The sequence below is a fragment of the Pelophylax lessonae genome, assembly GCF_965119305.1.
Source record: "Pelophylax lessonae genome assembly, chromosome: 4".
Taxonomy (NCBI): Eukaryota; Metazoa; Chordata; class Amphibia; order Anura; family Ranidae; genus Pelophylax; species Pelophylax lessonae.
The window spans coordinates 215,333,870-215,354,194 of NC_138771.1; the positions used below are offsets into that span (position 1 = coordinate 215,333,870).

A 20,325-nucleotide genomic window follows, 5' to 3' on the forward strand; every position below is an offset into this window, starting at 1 on the left:
GCCAGCTCTCTTCTATTCTAGATGTGATTGGGCAGTCATGCATGGTCTTAATTTCGATCAGTATGACATTTCTCATCCAAATATATACTTATTGTTAATGTATCATGTTCCTGTCTGCATTTATAAATCATGTGTGTATTTGTCAAGTTTTTAATGAGCAGCTAGTTGAGTGCTATTTAAGACTCAGTTCTGGTCATCCTTAATGGATTTGTTCAAAGTTTTACGACAGGCCTATTTTGGAAGAAACAACAACCTCCCAGAACTCAGTTAGTGGTTTTAGGTCTCTGAGTTGAGATAACGTTTTTTTTTAAGTGTAAAACCTATGCATTCCATGAGTTAACTGAGGTGGGGAGGGGGGAGAATATTACTGCGTGTATAACTGTTCTGCCTGTCATGGCTGACTTGTAATGACTGAACAACATGGCTGCTTGCGGCAGCTTTTGGTATATCCATTGCAGGATATCATTACACTAGGGACACATTTACCTTTTGATCGCCCGTGGTGTTAACCCCTTCCTTGCCAGTGTCATTAGTACAGTACCAGTGCAAATTTATAGCACTGATTACTGTAGTAAAGTCACTGTTCCCCCCAAAAGTGTCAAAGATGTCAATTAGGTGTCTGATCTTTCCACCACATTGTTGCAGTCTAGCTAAAAATCGCTGATCACTAGTTTACTAGTGAAAAATAAAAAATGGCATAAATCTTTCCCCGAGTTTGTAGACGCGAAAGCTTTTGCACAAACCAATCATATCACCATTACCAATAATCACTTATTGGGATTTTTTTTTACCAAAAATATGTAGCAGAATACAATAGGCCTAAAATGATGAAAAAACTTGATTTTTTTAAAAAACATTTATTGGGAAAGTTATATAGCAGAAAGTAAAATATGTTGTTTTTTTTTTTCAGAATTGCGCTCTTTTTTTGTTTATAGCGCAAAAAATAAATATTGCACAGGTGATCAAATAACACCAAAAGAACGCTCTTTTTGTGGCAAAAAAAGAACATCAATTTAATTTGGGTACAGCGTCGCAAAATTGAGCAATTGTCATTTAAAGTAATGCAGTGCCTTATCGCATAAAATGGCCTGGTCATTAAGGGGGTAAATCCTTCCAGTCTAGAAGTGGTTAAACAAAGTGCACTTATCCCTTTTGCCCTGTACCCTGACCTAAACTAACTCACTCTTCCCATTCGTATACACACCTCAGTTTGACAGCAGGGGACTCTGCCTGGTGTTTGTTTACATCCTGGCTTTGCCTTTGCATTGCAGCAACTTTTATGGGGCCATCTCCCTTTGTCTTCAGCTAGAACTCAGCCCCATGGAAGTCAATAGGGCTGTAAAGTGCTGGTGTGGCAAGAACAGAAAGACATGCGGTGCTGGATGTAAACATCTGTATTCATTCTGGTGTCACAGGGACTTAAAGTGAGGAACAATCCAAAACTGGAAGTTGTCATCAGAACAGCAATAAGTGGAAATCTTCAAATGGGGACACTTTTCCATTTTTTCCAGTATTAACACTTTCTATTTAAGCTAAAAAAAATAAAAATGTGGCTGTGCATACACTTTTAACGTAATCTGTTACAGCAAATGTTGCTGGGATAGGGATTGAAGAATTTCAAATCCAGATGATGTGCAAACAGCAGCTAACGAATGAACTAATGTTTTTTAAATGCAGCCTCTATTTCAACATGTGATTTTTAGTGAATAAACAGTAAAGGACTAGTGAATAAATTCTAAATATGACACTTGCCTTACAGGTGTGTCAGAATGACCCAGCTCTGAAAATATTTATTGCAGCTACATACTTGTATTCAGCTGTGATCTAATTACTGACTAGTCTGGAAATTGTGACTGCTGTTTGCAGAAAAACATGTCATTTACAGCAATAAATGGAGATAAAATAACAGAATGAACAGGAAATATTTCCAAGAAATGTGTCTTCCCTGGCAATAGACACTGCCAGCATAAAGAACATTTCCAAAACCATCATCTTTGATTTCACTAAATTAAATTAGAAAGGGCTGCTAAAATGTCTTAAACCTGCCTCTAAGAATGGGGATATAGACAAGTAATAGCCGTGTTTAATTCACAAAAATATCCTGATAATTATAATTTATTAACATGTATTTTGACATTACTACTATTTTCTTCATCGTTGAACAGTGGTCAAATAAAAATTAAAGGCCATTGCATGCACAAATAATTTTTTTTACCCAATTTAAAAAATCTTTTTCTGCATGTTAATTGCAAGAAAAGGTACTATAAATCTTACTATTTTGATATTTTTGTAGTTATACAGCTGGTGTTAATAGAAGATACTTCCACAGAGTTTAGCCCTAAAGCAGTATTAAACCCAAAATAAAAAATAATATATATTGCAGCCTACCAATCCTTATGTATGGAAGCTGCATTACTTTTCTTTTTTTTATACATGTTTTCCTTTTTTTCACCTGTTGATCCAGCCAGTAAAATATTTCCTGTCTTAGGGTGTCATGTCTCCACTCTGGATGGAGAAGCAACAGAGACACTTTAGGACAGCATCATTTTCAATCTGGTGAGAGGGTAGTGTTGAAAGCACTAGCAAATTTAGATTGACTTGACTAATGAATTAAAGCTGAACTCAATCCAGGGGCGTGCGTACAGGGGCTACAGTGGTCACCGTTGTGACCCAGCCTCCTGTAGGCCTGGATAGAGGGGCGGTGGGATGTAGAGGAACCAATCCCTCCATGTAGCCACTGAATGCTTGCTTCCCCTCCTCTCCTTCCAACAGACATTCAGCAGCTGCAGGAGGGAAATGAAGGGCATTGATTCCTCCACACGCCGCTCTCGCCGCCTCCCTATCCCTGTGCTGCTGCCGCAGGCCCCTGTGTCCTTTCCTCTCCCCCCCACAGAGCTGCAGGTTTTTTCCCTCCCACATTGTGCAAGGGCGGAGAGCTGGGAAGGAGCCAGTAAATGTCCCATATTCAGTCATACTTGGGGCATAGTAACTGTGTTTACTATGCTTCAGTTTATAAATGAATATTAAGCTCTTTTCAGAGCTATTCTTGTTCATTCATTCTGTGCAGCTGAGGCTGCAGAGAAAGGGACTGATGAATCTATCCTCAGTCTGTTTCTCTGTCTCAAAAGTGAGACATCAGGGGCCTTTTTAGACCCCTGCTATTTCACCATAGCCCCGCAACGGGGGTCCTAAAAAATATGTAAACAACAATAAAAAATAAAATTAAAAAAAATAAAAATAAAATATGGTAATAATAAAAAAAAAAACCAACAAAAATAAAAAAAACGACTGACACCAGTGGCCAAACTACCAAGGTCGCAAAGGTTGCACCTGTGACTGGGCACTGGTGTTTTGCCACTGTGGGGGACCCCAAGACGGCAGGAAGGTGGCCCGCTGTGGGACTGTAATAAAGGGTCCCATGATGGGAGTAAAGGGCTCCGGGATCAATGGGATTGGGCCCCGGTCGGGGGCCAGGGGGGCCCTTCATGATTTCTTGCACTGGTTCTAGTTACGCCTCTGACTCAATCTAACATTTTGTAGGCAGTTACAGCACTGATTTTTTTATTTCCTTTTGGGATAAAGTTTTTACAGAAATAAACAAAATCTGAACATTGGAAGCACCCCTGTAAGTGGTAAATGGTTTTCCTCAACTCTCTAACTGCCAGGTTTGCTGGACAGCTTGAAAAATAACATATTTACTGGCAAGGTCAATAGGTAAAAATAAGGGAAAAATAAAATGAATGCAGCCAGCACATCTGAGAAGTGTAAGCTGGAATATGATCATTTTCTTGTTTGTTTTGGGTTTATTACCATTTTAAAGTGTATATCAGGGCATAAAACCCCAAAAACATATGCAGTACATACTGCAATACATGCACATTTCCCCATGTTTTATCCCGTTAAAGATCCTGCAAATACAGAAAACTACATGTTGGTTTGCCAGAAATACACTTAGCTCCTAATTTCCTCCAATGCAATGACACCCCATGCTTTTTTGGGGACTGAAATGGTCTCTGCCCAGTGGGCCAGTGTTAAACCACTTGGTTGAACTTGATGGACTTGAACTTGAACGATTTAGGGACTAACGGCGCTTTTCCACTGCATGGAACCGAACGATACGGCTCTCAAAAACAGTACCTACTCGATTGTGTTTCCAAGAGGTACCATACCCGATACCATATCCCACAATCCTGTGCATGCAGTCACTACTAGCCACTGATTGGTCAGAGAATCCCACCCACCCCGTTGTTATCCCACCCACTTAACTTTAGTACTACTTTAGTGGAAAAGCAAACCATACCGTACCGTACCGAACCATTCCAACACCGTACCATGCGGTACCAGCAGTGGAAAAGCAAACCGGGCCAAGCAGGGCCAAGCAGGGTCGAGTAGAGCCGAGCCGGTACTTGCAGTGGAAAAGTGCCATAATTGTTCTGTAGAGCACGGTAAGAACTGGGAGGTCTCCTTGAGATAACCCAGGAAGTGTACACGGGACAGCTCTGAATTTCTGAAAAGATCTTTAGAGATTTTTTGCACTTATCAAACAGATAATGCAAAACGCCTTCAATGGTATATTAAGACTAAAAAAAAGAGAGCAAATGAGAGAAGTTCATAGTTAAGGTTTACATAGGTAGGGGGGAGTCAAGTTCATCTTTTTATTTCCCCCTTATATGTCTAAATATCTGAAGAATGATGCTGGCATATTTATGTTTGGATTAGTTGGATCATTCAGCAAAAATGCATGATCTTTAGCGGGTGAACTGAAAGCTGAAATAGAGAAAGATAAAGCATGTGACAACATTTTCATCCACATTAATTACAACATTGTGTGCTTTATGTTTCATCAGATAATGTAACTTCCATTGGAATGAAATTCCAGAAATGTAAACACTTTATTGAGATAAGATGTGCCTTGTATCTACATCTTAAGCACATTTAAGTGAAAGAATTAAGAATGAAGGGAATAAAAGCCCATATTTTGTTTTGATTTTTGTATCTGTAATTCATTACTGTGTGGGTGCATAGTACTGTTATGACAGAAGGATGAACAGATGCTGTGTCTCTGGCACGTATAGGGAAATACTGTACATGTAGAGGAATGAGTCCTGACTGGCACTGGGCAGATGAGCTGGTGTGTCTGTGTGTACGGAAAGACTTCTAATTTCTATGGGGTGCCCGGATTTGAACAGCTCTATTTAGTCTGTGTTTAGCTCCCATTCAGGACTGTATTTAGACTTCATCCTATACGATGCCCCCCCCCCATTTGTACAAGGTCCCCACTATTATTATAGAGTTCTACTGAAGACATCTTGGGCTCATCATTATATGCTGGTATTTTTTTTTTAAGTGTACAAACCAGCCTTTCCCAGTTTAGGTTCTGTGGGCTTTGAGGGTTCCTCCAGAGGTTTCTAGGGGTTCTTTGAGCAAGGAGCAATTCATGCCTCACAGATAAGTTTCCACTGGCACCAATGATCTTTTTTAGCTATCTGTAAAAGGGAGATTCTTTCCATTGACCACAAATGTAAGCAGCATTCGTCCCACTGACCATCACACTAATGTAAATGGGGCTGTAGATACAGTATTTATCATCGGGGGGTTCCCTGTGACTGAAAAGTTATTTAATGGGTTTGTCTCTGTTAAAAAGGTGGGAAAGACTGGTACCGACCAAGGGGCAAGAGAAAGCAAAGATAGATTTATATTCCCGAACTAGAAAGAGCCTTCTGACTCCTCTCAACATCCTATGTGGCTATATCTCGAAGTTTACGACCTCAATTCTAGCAGCGCAAAATCCTACCATACAATAAAGTGCATTAGTGACTAATATAAAATAATACTCCGTGCCTTGTCTGGCATGGAACCTTTCATTAGTTTAACATTAGACAAGGTTGTCAGAACCCAGTTCTCCATCTTCCTCAGGGTAATTTCTATCTGTCTTCTCAAACAGGACATCCTTATTCAGTTCTTTGGTCTGCAACGAGTTCACCCAAAGGAAGTTCCTGTCTCTTGGTTGAATGTGGTCGGAATGAAAAGGTTATCTCTCAGCCTTAACTTTTCTCTTGTTTTTCAAGATGGACCCTGTACTGATGCTCTAATTTCTAACTCCATCATGTCCTCATCAGCCAACTCCATGGTGTAAGGTTTAGGTTCCATTCTATCCTGACAAGATACACTCTACTAAATCTTTGAGTGCGTCCTGAGCTTTTGGCTGTACACTACGGTTTCTCAGATCGGCAAGGCTGCCAACTAGGCTTCTATACTCACTTTCCCTGTGTTCTACCAGGGGCTTGAGGTGATTGTAGCTGGATCAGTGCACTTGCTACAGGAGCACTTGGGTGCTGTCCGTCTGTGCTGGAAATTTATGGGGCAGGCTTTTGTGGTATGTTCTCTTGGGAAGGGTGCGCTCCGGGGTCCGGATGAGCTAGGTATCTTGGATGGTGCTCTATTGTTTTTCTACCAGGTGATCATTCGCCCTTATCTAAAACCAGCTTCTGGTATAAGAATTCTTGGGGAGGGTCTTTGAGCTGTAGGCTGCTGTTGTCATGGCATCAAGAGCCTGTGGGCATTTGTATGCCTATCCCATAGTGCAGTGGTCCTCAGCCCTGGCCTACAGGGCCCACTAACAGGCCAGATTTGCAAGATAACTGAAATACATCCCAGGTGATATCATTTGCTGCTCAGTGATTGCAGTACTCTAGCCTGCATCTCCCCAAGGTAATACTTAAAATCTGGCCTGTTAGTGGGCCCTGAGGATCGGAGTTGAGGACCACTGCCATAGTGGGATTGCTTTGTCTGACTTAGGTGAAGTACTCTTTCAATACATCCAGATCAGTGATGACACTTGCAAACAGTCATTACCTAGCCATAGCAGCTATACCTAGTTTATTTAGAAACCAACAATGGTACAAGGCTCCAGTGCACAATCTCCTTTGTGGTTCCTAAAGTTAATTCTAAGGTCCCACTATATGGCTGGGCTACAACCACCTAAAGTAATTGCATTGTACATTCCTCCAGTAGCATCTGGACATCTTGTGCACCTTGTGCAGAGATGTCAGCCAACACGACAGACAGGAGAACCAATCAGGCTCTAATATGGTGCATTCCTTCATCACTACTTATGGGCATAGTAGTCCTCACTACAGCTGTCTTTGGCGTGAACCCAGTAGCTTACTCACTTTCTTATATGATAAGATTTGCTGAAGCTTCCCACCCTGGTAGCTAGTTTTTTAACTATCACATGTATGCTGTCATGGTGGCACCAGGAAATATGATAAGATTTGCTGAAGCTTCCCACCCTGATAGCTAGTTTTTGATAGATCACATGTATGCTGCCATTGAGGCACCAGGAAAACAGAAAATTGTATCATACTTACTGTAACTTTCTTTTCCTGGTGCCTAACCATGGCAGCATACTGAACCCATCCAGTTCATTCCTAGAGATGTATAGTGAATGGGCTGTTGCGTGGGTGTTAACACTTTATAGCTATGCACTAGTCCTGTGGACAGAAGTAGGCGGGGCTACTATCACTTGTATGCTGCCATGGATAGGCACCAGAAAAAGAAAATTACAGCAAGTATGATACAAATGTCAGTTTTTCTTCATTTTAGATAGAGAAAGGGGGAGATTTAACCTCTGTCAGTTTTTTTTGGCCATCTGTGTCCATTACACATTTCCTTTCACTTCCAGTCCCATAGCCAAAGCAGGAAGTGAGAGGAAATCCCTCCAAAGTGAGGGAATCACTGATGTCATCAGGATTAACAGAACTAGTGTCCCAATTGTAAGATGTTCCTTCTATTGCTATTCTTTTGGGGATTTTCTTTTACTTTTTACTTTTGATAATTTTTTTTAATAAATGGTAAACAGGAAAAATAGAGAGTGAATCTCCTTAACAAGGGCACAGACAGCAATAAAAATGAACAGGTTGTTTCTAATCCCTCTTTATGCTATCTGAAAGTAAAAGTAGTTTTGCCTTTAGTTATACTTGATTACTGAGGTGCATAGGTCAGTAACCATGTTAGCTTGATAACCAATTCCGCTTGCCCCCTCCCCATAAAAACCACTCTTACAACGATTGAGTTGCAAAGGGCAAGGCCACAGCTTTATTTATTTTCCAATTCCAAACAAGTAAACTTTTAGACCAGTGCCAGTCACAGTTGTACTGCGAGCACTCTTAGTCATCAACAACTTAAATACAAAACGGGGTGAAAAAGGGGGGGAGGAAGGGGTCTGACGTTACCATCAGTGCAGGGACAGACAGCGTACCCCCCAAATTACAAACCAGGGCATAACCCATTGCCATAACTGTAACTGCTGGCAAGGTCAAAACCGCCAATACAGCTGTGACATACCACCTGAAAATTGGGGCGGGGAGGTGGGCAGCTCTTCAGCCAAGTTCTTCTAAAAGACCCAGAATTCCTTTGGGGAAGATATTTATCTGAGCTCAGGCCCAACCCCATACCCAGACTCCATCCAATCCATTGTCCAAACCAGTTTGCTTAATCCAAGCCCCCTGGCCATGCCCCCAGCAATCAAGGCTCTCTTTCCCTAAATGGATCAAGAGGCCTTCATGATTACTGAGGTGCATAGGTCAGTAACCATGTTAGCTTGATAACCAATTCCGCTTGCCCCCTCCCCATAAAATCCACTCTTACAACGATTGAGTTGGAAAGGGCAAGGCCACAGCTTTATTTATTTTCCAATTCCAAACAAGTAAACTTTTAGACCAGTGCCAGTCACAGTTGTACTGCGAGCACTCTTAGTCATCAACAACTTAAATACAAAACGGGGTGAAAAAGGGGGGGAGGAAGGGGTCTGTCATTACCATCAGTGCAGGGACAGACAGCGTACCCCCCAAATTACAAACCAGGGCATAACCCATTGCCATAACTGTAACTGCTGGCAAGGTCAAAACCGCCACCCGCACGTCAGGATTTAACTGGCGTGCGCCCCACCGAAGCCAGCGCCTGTTCAACACCCCGCTGAAGGCCAAGTTTGAAAATGTCCAGGCCAATGGTGTTAAGGTGAACCCCATCCGGCCGCAACAGATCCGCATTGTCACCTTCCAAGTCCCTGTGGCGGATCACGACACCTCCCAAATGCCGCACAAACTTCGACACCTGGGCATTGATCTTCCGGCGGGAGCCTTCCAGGCATGGCCCCGGAATGTCACGTGCCTAAAGCAGTCGAGGCACTATCTCGGACCAAACTAGAACCAATCCGGTGAAGGCAGCGTAACAATGACCAATGTCCTGTTTTACGGCCGAGATAAGGTCAACAGACCGGGTGTAGCCGATATCGTTCCCCCCGGCATGCAGGATCAAAATTATGGGGCCGGAAACATGCGAACGGAGTTCAAGGCACTCTTGGAGAACTTGGGACCACCGCAGTCCAGGCAAACCGCGCCAGCGAACTCTGGCAACCGAGTCGCCGAAGCCCAGATTCGTCCCATCACCTCGAACGCCGGATCGGCGGTGTGCCCAATAAATGAAGGAATCCCCGATGATCCAAACTAAGGCAGGGTGGAGGTCTGAAAATTAAAACAAAAGATGTGGACGAACGTATAAGGAAAAACGGGAAGGTTCCCACCTGCCCAAGCGCTTAAGCTCTGCATCAGAAAATCCCATGCCAGAAGCTGCGGTAGCAGCACCAATACGAAACGAGTGCGTCGAAAAATCCGCTGCAGGTAAACCCAACTTGGTCAGGCAAAGCCTGAAAACCCTCAAAAATTGAAACCTGCTGAGGGAAGACGAATCCGCGTGTACAAGAAAATTGGGGGCCGAGGGGCGAATGGACCTAAAGTGAAACGACAACAAGACCGGGTAAAAGGGGCCTCGACAGGAATGCAGAACAATGCGCCTGCCCCTGCCAAGGCTATCCGATTTTGAGGTGCGAAGACAACGCAATGGTCAGAAAAAGATACGTCGTCCGCCCGAATGCCGCCGAGGGCAGTTCTGGACTTGGCAACCAGTTCCCCGATGCGAAAAGCGCCGAAAAAGGCCCAAGAAAAAGCGACCTTAAACAAGAGGGTCCCAAAGGGGGATGAGCACACGGATGGCAATAGGGAAAATATATTGGACAAAATGGGAAGGGAAACCGGGCGTCAGGAATCAGGGAACCGTGTTACTCGGCGCCAGCCGTGCAAAATTCGCCGCACCGGAAATTCCTTGGTGACGTCTTCCCAGCCGAGAAGGCGAAACCAAAAGGACAAGGCAGACATGGCAGCGGAGACAGTGGAACCCGAGGAGCCCTTTTGGAGTAAATGTATAAGATAGGAAAATAACGAAAGGCGTCTGTCATGGTGTGAAGAAAATGAAAACTCACCGCGTGAAACGGCCACCCACTCGTCCCAGATTCGAAGATACGACGCCCACGTGCGAGGAGAAAGCGAAGCCCGAAGAAGGTCTAACAGACGTCGGAAACGAGGGTCCACAAGAAGGGGGGGCAGGGCAGGCCCACCCGTGCCGCAGATGGAGCCAGGGAGCGGAAGCGGTCGAGCTGTGAACGAGAGAGTGCATCAGCAATTTAGTTTGAGACACCGGGAACATGCTTAGCTCTAAAATAAATATTAAACTGCAAACATTTGAGAACGAGAAAACGCAGTAACGAGACGACGGGAGGGGATCTAGCAGACTGGCGGTTAACAACCTGAACTACACTCATGTTATCTGACCAAAAAACAACCTGCCGATTACGCAACCTCTCTCCCCACAGTTCGATAGCAACAATAATCGGAAAAAGCTCCAACAATGTGAGGTTGCGTAACAGATCCATGTGGGCCCATGAGGCTGGCCAACGTTCAGCGGACCATTCTCCTTGGAAAAAGGCCCCGAAGCCACAGGAGCCTGCCGCGTCCGTGTACAACTCCAGCTGCGAGTTCGGAACCTCCTCCATCAACCAACAGGAGTGACCGTTGTAATTCTGGAGAAAGGAGAGCCAAATCCCTAAGTCATCCCGCATAGGCTTGGTAATGCGGACATAGTGGTGAGGTGCGGACACGCCCTTCAAGGCCCACAACAGGCGTCTGCAAAAAGCCCTCCCCATGGGCAAAACCCTGCAGGCGAAGACCAGATGACCCAACAGAGACTGTAACTGCTTCAACTGGAGCTTTTTGGCGCCTTTCGCCAAACGGATAAGGGAAAGAAGTCCGTTCAATTTTTTTCGCCCAGCAGGCGAAAAACCATTGCCACAGTGTCAATTTCGATGCCCAGGAAGGACAAAACCGTCACCGGGCCCTCAGTTTTGTCAGCCAAGAGCGGGATGGAAAACCGCTCGCACGTAGACTGGAAAACAGAAAGGAGTGCCTGGCACTGCCCATCGCCGGCCGGGCCAACGAAAAGGAAGTCGTCTAGGTAATGAAGCAGGGAATGCGAACCAGCTGACTGGGAAACCACCCATTCGAGAAAGCTACTAAATAGCTCGAAGTAGTAACAAGAGATCGCACACCCCATGGGGAGGCACATGTCAAAAAAGTAGCTACCCCGAAAGAAGCAGCCCAGCAGGTGGAAGCATTCCGGATGGACGGGTAGAAGGCGGAAGGCGGACTCAATGTCCGCCTTAGCCAGTAACGCTGCATGGCCAGCAGCTCGAACCAACCCAAGGGCTTTGTCAAAAGAGGCGTATTGGACCCTGGATTCCTCCTTATCAATACCGTCGTTGACAGAAGAGCCGGAAGGATGGGAAAGGTGGTGGATAAGGCGGAATTTGCCCACCTCCCTCTTGGGAACCACGCCCAGAGGTGAAACCCGTAGGTTGTGAAAAGGGGGCAAATCAAACGGACCCGCCATACGACCCAAATCCAGTTCCTTCCATAGCTTCTCGGCCAGTGCAGACTCAAACTGCAGCGCCGACTTGAGGTTAGCAGCCATCGTAGGCTCGTCTGAATGAGTAAAGGGAATCCAAAAGCCAATATCCAGCCCGTCACGCAATATCAAAGCCTCTCTACGCCGGGGGTAACGGTCTAGCCAGGGAAGCATCCTTAAGACGTTCACCGGGGTCCTCTGACCTAGAAAGGTCAGGTTTTGCCCCGGGTTTGGCAAGCGGGGGCTTGTGTTTCCGAAAGCACCGGATGGCGGGGTGAGCACCCCCGCATACCGAGCATTCGTGTTTAAAACGGCACGCGGTGTACCACTTGCAGTGGCTTTCATTGAAAAGCCAGCAGATTCCTTTCTTGGGGGCAGTCGACGCTCCGTGAGAAGCGCCGGCCGGGGATTGAAAGGACGACGGTCTGTGAGGGCACATGAGCAATAACCACAGACTGCCATCCTGGCAATCAAAACGAAATTCTTTCCGCGCCGCCATCTTTTGCCAGAACTGGGTATCATAGTGGAACCAGCACTGTCCCCCATAGACCTTGTAGGCACCCCAAATGAGATCCAGGTAACAGAAGAGGGAAGGGCCTAACTCTGGAAAACGCTCACAAAGCACCCCAGCATAAGCACAGAAACCCTGCAGCCAGTTCCCGAAAGTGCGAGGAAGCTGTTTGGGCTTGTCACCCTGTGCAGTAACGTCGACCCGCCGAGATTCGTCCACAGTTTCCCGATCGGGAGGAACCAAAGTTATTAAATCGACGAATTCCCGTCGACAGATCTTTTCCCGAACTTCACCGGCAAGATGCATGGCTGACGACGAAACCGCCCACAAATGGCCACCCGAAAAAACGCCACCACTCGACGGGGTAGAAACACCCATGCGAGAGAGGACCGACTTGACCGCCGCAAAAATGTGCTCGTCTGGCGGACCTGATACCGCAGCGCTTTCGGACCTACCCCAAACCAAACCACAATCATACTCACTGAGATGAGGAGGGGGAGCCGGCACGGGCTGTCCGTCACGAGAACCCATCGACCCGGATGCTCCATCGGAGGGGTGGTCCGGAAGATGCCCGCGATTTGACAACGGACACAGGAACCTCAGGGAACCGCGATGAAGGACGTTGCACTGAGAGATCCGAAGGCAGAGGTCCAGACGGAGGCCTAGGCGGGCCCACTTGGCGATGACTTGCAGAAGAGCAGGAACATGCAGAGTCCGGAGCTGGAAGAGGTAGGGCAGAGGCAGCAGAAACCACTGCGCTGGAGTGGCAATGAGGCAGGTGTCTGTCCCCCGCCCATCCGGGCACAGGGGGAGGATAGGCTGGCAGCGCCAGCCCGTCAGGAGCAAAAAAGGAGTGCGGCGCTCCCGCCCGGCCGGGCGCAGGGAGACCTGGAGGGGTTTCCGCCACAGAGCGACTGACTGATGACTGCAACGCAAAAGCATCACCCACCCTGCTGGGTGCAGGGTGACGCACGGGGACGGCGGTCTCGCTGGGACCGCCAGAGGGATGCGGGACTTGAGGATCTCCCGCCCTGATGGGCGCAGGGAGACCAGGCAGGGAAGGTGAATGGCGGGCGTTGGAATCTCCCGCCCTGCAGGGCGCAGGGAGATAAGCCGGGGTGGGACGCTGAGAAAATCCCACGGAAGGAGCAGTGGAAAATGGATCTCCCGCCCTGCCGGGCGCAGGAAGATCAGCAGGGGTGGGAAGCTGAAGGAAATCCAAAGCAGGAGCCGTGGCACCAGAATCACCTGCCCTGTAGGGCACAGGGAGATTCACTGGGGTGGACAGCTGTAAAGCAGGTGAATGAGTTGAAAGTAAATCTAAATCTCCCGCCCTGCAGGGCGCAGGGAGACATGAAGAACATCGATACCTTGACCGGCCAGCAGGTGGCGCTGTCCGGTCAGTCAGGAGCTCCGCCGCACAAGAAACAGACGAGAAGGAAGCAACAGCCGGAGGCTGTGCACCGACCGCCGCTCCACAAGCCAGATGTCCATGGGGGGGCATGCCAGCATCAACCAGGGGGGCCATGCCAGCATCAACCAAGGGGGCCGGAGAGGAAGACACCGCACTGGAAGGAGCAGCAGGCCGCGGGGAAGGAGGAGGAGGCACTGTCAGCGCAGCGCAAGGTAGGGGGGTGAGCAGGGGGGACCTAGGCCTCGTGGAGCGGGCACAGCGGGTCCGAGGAGGGTCGGCAGCCGGGACAGCTCCAGTCTGACGGCGGAGATGCCGGGAGGTGCCCCGCCGACTGCGGGCGGATGTGTGGGGGGCAGATGGCTGACGGGCGCCAGCCCCAGCGGAGCCAGTAGCGCCAGGACTTGGGAAGGAAACCCCCCTTCCACGACGGGCTCTAGGAGGGCTGGGGCTTAGGCGAGAAGGGGGGCGGGAGCGCCTACTGGTACTGGAGGCCGCACGCCTCGCTACAGGTGACAGGGGTGGAGGAGCAGCGGGAGGGGGGGGCGCAGGCGAGAGGAGGGAAGCCAGCCAATCCGCCTGGCCCTGGTCCATGAGCTCACGAACCCTGGAAAGTAAGAGTTCAGGATCCATGCTGAGATAGGCCCAAAACCCCCCCCCCCCCAAAGTCCAGCTCTTACAGGTAGCTCTTCGGTCAGCTCTTCAGCCACGTTCTTCTAAAAGACCCAGAATTCCTTTGGGGAAGATATTTATCTGAGCTCAGGCCCAACCCCATACCCAGACTCCATCCAATCCATTGTCCAAACCAGTTTGCTTAATCCAAGCCCCCTGGCCATGCCCCCAGCAATCAAGGCTCTCTTTCCCTAAAGGGATCAAGAGGCCTTCATTAACATGTTGGAGCAAAACTGAAATATATGATAAAAATGCATAGTACTTGCACCGGATTATGAATAAAAAACACCACTGTTATGTAAAACATGCGAGGCCACATTTTCTGTGGTATGGTTACATAGTTACATAGTTACATAGTTAGTGAGGTTGAAAAAAGACATAAGTCCATCCAGTTCAACGTATGATGTGTGTGTGTGTTTGCTTTTAACCGTACATTGTATACCCCTGTATGTTGTGGTCTTTAAGGTGTCCATCCAATAGTTTTTTGAAACTATCAATGCTCCCCGCTGATACGACTGCTTGTGGAAGAGAATTCCACATCCTTACCGCTCTTACAGTGAAGAACCCCTTACGCACTTTAAGGTTAAACCGCCTTTCCTCAAGTTTTAGTGAGTGGCCACGTGTCTTATTGTATCTCCTTTCTCTGAATAGTTTGTTCCTTATGCTAGGGTCGCCAGTACAGTATTTGTACATTGATATCATATCCCCCCTCAATCGTCTCTTCTCCAGAGAGAATAGGTTCAGTGCTTGTAGTCTTTCCTCATAGCTGATGTCCTCCATTCCCCTAATTATTTTTGTTGCCCTTCTCTGGACTTTCTCCAGTTCCAGCACATCCTTCCTGAGGACCGGTGCCCAGAACTGGACAGCATACTCCAGATGTGGCCGGACCAGAGTCTTGTAGAGTGGAAGAATAATCTCTTTATTTCTGGAGTGAATCCCCTTTTTTATACAACCCAGTATTCTGTTGGCTTTGCTTGCGGCGGCTTGGCATTGCATGCCACTGCCAAGCCTGTTGTCTACCAGTACCCCCAGGTCCCTTTCCATCCTAGACTCACCCAGAGGTTCCCCCCCTAGTGAGTAGCTTGCTTTCTGGTTTCTGGCCCCCAAGTGCATTACTTTACATTTTTCTACATTAAATCTCATCTGCCATGTAGTTGCCCACCCCGTTATTTTGTTCAGGTCTGCTTGCAAGATTTCCACATCCTGCATAGAAGATATTGGCATGCCTAATTTAGTATCATCTGCAAATACTGAGATTGTACTAGATATCCCCTCCTCTAGATCATTTATGAATAAATTAAACAGTTCTTTGCTCTTTGCAATCTGTAGCCCTGATCTTTTTGCAGAATCCAATACACCTTCTACCCAGTCAGCAAAGCTCGTGGCCCCCATTAATTGGAGATATCAGACCTCTGCAAAGAGATCACTGTTAGCAGGGAATGGGCTTTTCTACTAGGGCTGTGACTGCTGCTTTAGAAAGAAATTGTAAGACGTTAAACACCTTTTGTTTTAATGGACCTGAAATGTATTAAGCTTTTTTTAAACTGAGGATTCAATTGGGCTTTAAAATGTACAGTATGTCAAGTCCAAATTTTTTTTGTTTTTATTTTGGCTAGAGTGTAAAAAGGATTACTACCCCATATGCTTTTTTTCTGCTATCTGGGGCCCTGTTAGAGATTTTCCCTCACTTTCTGCCTGGGTGACACTAATTTCACCAGGCTTGAAGTAAGGAAGAATCAAATAAACATATAACGGAGATTCTAGTCTTCTCCTTTACTAAAAAAAAGTTTTTTTAAAAAAAAATTTCTGTCTTTGTTGCTGTTGGAGAGTTCTTCTCACTTCCTGTCTGGTAAAACCATATCATACCAGAGGAGTCCATATAACACCAGAAGTGCCCATATGACACCAGAGGTAGTCAGATCACACCACTGGTGCCTATATCAAACCAAAGGTGCCCATATGACACCAGTGGTGTGCTGCACATCACATGGTGCCCATATCACAGCAGAGGTACATGTATAACAACAGAAGTGACCATTTCTGATTGGAGGTACCCACACATCACATCAGCATGCCATATTCAATTACACCAGCAGTACTCGAATCATTCACACCAAAAGTGTCCAGTCCAGTCTCCAGACCATATCACACCGCAGTGCCCATATTATGTTCTAGGCTAGCACATATCATGTTGACATTGAACACTGATGTCAGCAGCCTCATCATCTGATAAAAATCAATATATCAATAAATGAGATCTTACATAAACGTGCAGATTAAACAAAATGACAATAATTCTAAAAATTAATAGTCCAGTTCTGGTGTTATAACAATAAAAAGTGACAGTAGTGAAAAAGTTCCAATTGTGTGTGGTGATCGCAAAAATCACGATCACCACAGACACACAATTGGGACTTTTTCACTACTGTCACTTTTTATTGTTATAACACCAGAACTGGACTATTCATTTTTAGAATTATTGTCATTTTGTTTAATCTGCACATTTATGTAAGATCTCATATTGATATTGATATATTGATTTTTATGCACTGTGCACATCATTTGTATGGTCTAACATTTTGTCATCCACATGTTTTCAGTCATAAGTACCCAGGCCATGAGGCCAAGGCCATGCTTGATGGATGATCATAAAAAATATACAAATGCGCTAGTGAAAAAATATATTATATATATTTATAATTTACACTGAAAGTTGCTGCTTATATATATAATATATTTTTTCACTAGCGCATTTGTATATTTTTTATGATCATCCATCAAGCATGGCCTTGGCCTCATGGCCTGGGTACTTATGACTGAAAACATGTGGATGACAAAATGTTAGACCATACAAATGATGTGCACAGTGCACAGTGCATAAAAATCAATTTAGCAATATGAATATAAGATCTTACATAAACGGTGCAGATTAAACAATAGTTCTAAAAATTAATAGTCCAGTGCTGCTGGTGTTATATCAATTAATCATTAATGATTCTGAATCATAACAGTCAGTTACTTCAAGTTTTTATTAAAAATTTAGATTTTACCCAGAACTGCACACAGTCTAAGTGCCTGATCCTCTGAGATTCCTGATCCAGTGATGTTCTTCGCTTGCACACTTCAGTCCGCTCCTCGGTCCGCCGTCCTCCTCGTCCTCAGTCACGTGACGTCATTTGTGCTGCCTGCAGCTGCAGGTGCTGAGCCGCTGACAGTGGGTGGAGTCGTGGAGAGCGTAGAGTGTGTGTGTGGAGGAGGCAGAAATCGGAGAAATCAGAGTAGGCGGGGCCGCCGGGCCGGGGAGGGGGAGCGGTGAGGAGCCGAGGAGGACGAGCAGGAAGGAGTGACGTCACGTCAGTCACTGGTTGCTAGAGACGCCAAGCGGCTCTAGCAACCTCCACTGTGTATGTTCCGAACTTCCGCTGCGGAGACGCTGGAGAGAGAGAGGCGGGCGGCGGCGGCCACAGTCTGATCGAATGCACAGCGGGCGGCTCATCTCCGGATGATGATGACGGCCCGGGTCACTCACTCACTGTACAGTAGGTGAGTCTGACTCTGCAAAGTGCGCCCCTGGGCGGCAGTGCGCCCTAGGCCACTGCCTAGTTCGCCTAGCGGGAGCGCCGGCCCTGATTATAGGCTTTCCTGTAGGTACAAGCCTACAGACTGGGTTTACATCCATTTTAACAACTCTATCCAAAACAAATAAAAAAAACATTTTTGGCTTGACATACTCTCTAAATGGTGTTTGACCTGGAACAAATGGGCAGATGGAAGGGGGGTTTGATTTACTAAAGGCAACTAGGTTGTTCACTTTGCTTAAGGGAATCTCCCTTAGCTTAATGAATGTGGTGACACTCTGCCGAAATCTATTATCCACTCCTCTGCAAGCAAAAATGTAGTTTTCACTAAAGTGAACAGCCTACTTCAGGAAAATACCCCTATAATTGGCGAACAATCCTCACCTCATTTTTATGTGTATACCCAGCGCTGTCTAATCATAAAGTGCTTAATATGCATCTCTATTCATTATTTGTGCAGAAACATAATATTTAAATCACAATACATAATACTTTTAACCACTTTCCAACTGGGCCGTAGCCGAAAGACGGCTACAGCGCGGTTGTCTAGTTCTGGGAGGACGTACATGGACGTCCTCCCAGAATCGCGCTCCCGCGCGCCCCCTTGGGGCGCGCACACGGGAGTGTCCATGCTCGCCGGGTCCCGGGGACCCGACGCATCACGGATCGCGGTGAAGGGCCAATGAGAGCGGTCCTTTACCACGTGATCGCTCGGTCCAATGACGGAGCGATAACGTCACAACAAACCGGCGCATGTCCGGTTCATTTCTCTCCTCTCCTCGCACGCTGTACACAGCAATCGGTGCAGCGTGCGAGGAGAGGATAGAAACTGCAGCTGCACGCCTCCTCTGCCTCCTCTGTGCCCTATCAGTGCCTCCTCTGTGCCCTATCAGTGCCTCCTCTGCCTCATCTGTGCCCTATCAGTGCCTCCTCTGCCTCATCTGTGCCCTATCAGTGCCCCACCTGTGCCCTATCAGTGCCTCATTTGTGCCCCATCAGTGCCTCATCTGTGCCTCATCTATGCCCCATCAGTGCCTCATCCGTGCCCCATCCATGCCACCTCAGTGCTCATCCATGCCACATCCGTGCTCATCCATGCCTCATCCGTGCCTCATCTATGCCACATCCATGCCACATCTGTGCCTGCCCATGCCACCTCAGTGCTCATCCATGCCACATCCATGCTCATCCATCCCATGTCAGTGCTCATCCGTGCCATGTCAGTGCTCATCCCTGCCACATCCATGCCACATCAGTGCACATCCGTGCCACACCCATGCTACTTCAGTGCTCATCCGTGTCACGTCAGTAGTCATCCGTGCCACATCAATGCCACGTCAGTGCTCATCCACGCCACATCCATGCCACGTCAGTGCTCATCCGTGCCACATCATTGCTCATCCATGCCACATCAATGCCACGTCAGTGCTCATCCGTGCCATGTCAGTGCTCATCCGTGCCACATCCGTGCCACCTCAGTGCTCATCCGTGCCACATCCATGCTACGTCAGTGCTCATCAAAAAAAAAAAATGTATACTTATTTGGGTTGGTTTTACTAAAGATATGTAGCAGTATAAATTTTGGCCAAAACTTATGAAGAAAAATTACTAAATTTGCAAAATTTAAAACCGAAACGAAGAAAATTGCATTTTTTTTACGAAATTTTCGGTCTTTTTTCATTTATAGCGCAAAAAATAAAAAACCCAATTATGATTAAATACCACCAAAAGAAAGCTCTGTTTGTGTGAAAAAAAGGTAGGAAATTTCATATGGGGACAATGTTGCATGACTGAGTAATTGTCATTCAAAATGTGAGAGCACTGAAAGCTGAAAATTGGTCTGGTTAGGAAGGGGGTTTAAGTGCCCAGTGGGCAAGTGGTTAAAAAATGAAAGTGCAATCAGTGCAAAAAATGTGTATGAATAATAAGTCCTTTAAAGTGCTGGTTATCTTATTCTTCCAGTGCTAGTATATTCCAACAAGTGCCATTGTGCTCCCCTCCTTATGTGCCATTACTCACCGACTAGTGATGGGTTAAACGCCTGTGAAAAATAATCCTCCAGTGGCCAAAAAATTTTTTTTCTTTCTTTTCTGATTCTGGCAGGTAGGTCAAAGAACCTCATGTGAGTGTAAGGAGATAAGGTCAGGAGAAATCCATAGTGTAATTCTGTTTTTATTATTAAAAAAAAAAAACATAAAAGCCAATTTCACACTTACAAATCTCTCCTCTTGCATGTAATGCATGTAATGACGCCGTTCTGGAATTCGAAAGTCGTGGTTTGCGTTCCAAAGAGCGGATGTGACGTAACCGGAAGAATCCACCCACTTAATGCATTTCGCTCCACCCAGGAAGCGTCC

At 46.5% G+C, this 20,325-nt stretch overlaps 1 pseudogene across 1 annotated transcript; it reads right to left on the minus strand.

The window, feature by feature from the left end:
• Nucleotides 1-10,519: 10,519 nt before the first annotated feature.
• LOC309552592 lies at nt 10,520-11,862 on the minus strand (annotated as a pseudogene). The gene has a single exon. The product of its transcript is annotated as an uncharacterized misc_RNA (transcript).
• Nucleotides 11,863-20,325: the final 8,463 nt, after the last annotated feature.